Source organism: Otolemur garnettii, unplaced genomic scaffold, assembly GCF_000181295.1.
Source record: "Otolemur garnettii isolate 467f Iridium unplaced genomic scaffold, OtoGar3 scaffold00034, whole genome shotgun sequence".
Lineage (NCBI taxonomy): Eukaryota > Metazoa > Chordata > Mammalia > Primates > Galagidae > Otolemur > Otolemur garnettii.
In genome coordinates, this window is record NW_003852429.1 from 8,274,283 (window position 1) to 8,277,354 (window position 3,072).

Consider the following 3,072-nt stretch of genomic DNA (forward strand, 5'->3'; position numbering starts at 1 on the left):
TCATTGTTGTTTGGCGGGTCCAGGATGGATTCAAACCCGCCACCTTAGGTATATGTGGCTGGTGCCTTAGCCACTTGAGCCACAGGCGCTGAGCCATCTACCTTCTTAAATAAAATTATTTTTAAAACATCTGAGAGACTGCCTCAATGATCCTACGAATCTCTTTTGTGGCCCTTACCCCCCAGCCCAGGTTCAACAATCAAAGTTCACACATCTCATTTGGTTTTTACACCTCCACAATCTCTTTGAATACAGAACTGTTCCCTCATCTGTTTTCCTTTTTTCTTTTTCGTTTTTTTGACACAGAGTCTGACTCTGTTGCCCAGGCTACAGTGCTATATAGCATCAGCCTAGTTTACAGCAACCTCAAACTCCTGGGCTTGAGCAATACTCCTGCCTCAGCCTCCCTAAAAGTGGGGACTCCAGGTGCCCACCACAATGTCTGGCTAGTTTTTCTATTTTTAGTAGAGACAGGGTCTCCTTCTTGTTCAGGCTAGTCTTGAACTCTTGAGCTCCTGAAATCCTCTTAGTTTGGCCTGCCAGAGTACTAATTTACACACATGAGCCATGAAGTATGGGTAGAGTGACTATCTTATATACTGTCCAATACCCTCTATTTCTCTGATTGTTTCCTTATGATGTGGTTTGTTTCTGTGGTCCCTGTATTTAATGTAATCTGGAGATTAGGTCTAGAGGTTTGAGTCTAGATTAGGTCTAGAGGTTAGGTCTATTTATACTAGATGAAATACTAAGCAAAAATATTTTATAGATGAAACTGTGCTACCTATTTTACGTTTTCTACAAAGATCGTTTATTTGTGTTTAAAAAATAAATTTAAATTTATATTCCAAAAAATAAAAATAAACAAACACCTGCAAGCTTGGGGCAGGGGGACAGTAAAGCCTCTATTGATGCTGCATTTTCAGGCTTTGACCACAAACCAAAGTCAGAAATATGTTTGAATGTTTCCAGTACAAAGGTAAAATAAAGGTTTGAGTTGCTAGATATCCTGATTACCCTGACTTGATCATTATACGTTGTGTATAGGTATTGCAATATCACATGTACCCCCAAAATATGTACAACTCTTATATATCAATAAAATTATGACAGCACACCAAAAAGAAGTATGTTCCACATTATAATGTAATACACACTATCTATGTGTATGTATATTATATTTGAAATATCTATCATTATTAAGGGCAGTATACTTTTATATCCTCTATTCAATTCAATTCCACTTAAATTCTTTTTAAAATGTGGGTTATATAATGCTTAGCTAAAGAAGCCTGACACAGAGAGCATGAACTGGATGGTTCTGTTCATGGGAATGTCTTGAACACTCAAAACTGATCTACAACGATGGAGGTAAAAATAATGGGAGTATCAGCTGGGAGGGAGGTACCAGACAGCTTGCTGGGATGCTGTGAGTAGCCTATATATTGATTTGGGGGGGGTGGACTCCATGGAGCTATACAATTCATGCGTGGGCTTTTTGTTCAACGTAAATTATGGCTCATTAAAAAAAAAATTAAATCAAAACAAAACAAAAAAATAAAAAGTGGGGTTGAAATCAATTAAGTTGATTTCACCAACTAAAATGACTTCAGGGCCGGACGCAGTGGCTCATGCCTATAATCCTAGCACTCTGAGACGCTGAGACAGGCAGATTGCTTAAGCCTCAGGAGTTCAAAACCAGCCTGAGCAAGAGTGAGACTCTGTCTCTTAAAAAAAAAACAGGCTCAGGCAAGAGGATTGCAGTTGCTGTGAGATATGATGCAACAGCACTCTACTGGGAGCAAGAAAAAGAGACTATCTCCCTTCCCCTCCCCAAAAAAGACTTCAGCTAACTTGGTTGTAACCCATAACTGGGAAATAGTTCTAAATATGTTAAATTTTTTTTAAAAGTAAAAACATAACTATAACCTTAAACTTATAAAGAATATATATACACACACACATACATAGATGCATCTATATATACTTACATATATATTATATAAGATCAAAGTATAATATCTCCCTAGGTCTTAGGATCTAGAAACAGTGAATTATTTTGTCCAAGTAGTGAGAGAAGAAAGGGATGACTCCTATGTGTCTTCTTAGGAAAAACACAGATTTCTAATTAATCATTACACTCCAATAGTATGAGTCTTCTAGGTATCCATGCTGTTCACCCACTTAGAGCAGAAAGCAAACTTCTAGATTCCCTCATTGACTGCTTCAACAAACTAAAACCCAAACGGTTGAAACATTTTGTTTTGAGAACCCTCAAACATCCAGAAACATAAAAGCAAATCTCAAAGCAAAATAATATGATACACAAAGTTCTTAACAAGAAAACACACACAAGCCAAACTCTTCCCAGACTAGGAGGAGGTTAAAATGATGGCACTAAAATTAGCTTTAATAGGCAGGTGCTAAAAAGATACTGTGGTAACAGTCAAGTCTTGAAGAAAAACAATGCTCTAAAGTCCTAGCCAGAGACGGATATTTTATAGTTGAGAAGAACTATGTTGTCTTAAAATGAAGGTCAATGCTGAATGCTAGCCTATTTATAATCCTATAGAGATAAACCATGTTTCTATTACAGTGTTTAAGATCTGGGTGTAGAGAGTCACTATTTCACTGTGTTATCAAAAAAAGAATAGAAAGGCACTAACAGAGTAAGAATATAAAAGACTAGAGAGAAGACAAAGAAACTTCTCTCATTTGAAAAAGAAATCATTCATAGATACACACAAGGAGACAAGTACAAGGATATTCATTACAGCATTGTTTAAACAGAAAAAAATTGAAATAATGGAACAGTTAAAATAAAATGTTTATACTGTTCAATAAAAGGAATGAACTAGATCCATATACCAGCTTGGATGGATCTCAAAAACAAGGCTGAGTTTTAAAAAGCAAGTGCAGAATAATACCTATAGCATATTAGTACATTCGTTTAACATTTTTAAACATACAAAATAACACCATATATATCATTATTATAGATTGATTTCTAAAGATATAAAAATGAAATGGTTGTAGAACTCACAATACTGCTTTTATCTGGATGGGGTTTGA

At 35.9% G+C, this 3,072-nt stretch overlaps 1 protein-coding gene across 3 annotated transcripts in view; it reads right to left on the minus strand.

Moving 5' to 3' along the window:
- The window catches only part of DOCK9 (dedicator of cytokinesis 9), a 175,143-nt gene that overhangs the window by 114,266 nt on the left and 57,805 nt on the right, over nucleotides 1-3,072 (minus strand). The gene's annotated exons all lie outside the window — the stretch shown is intronic.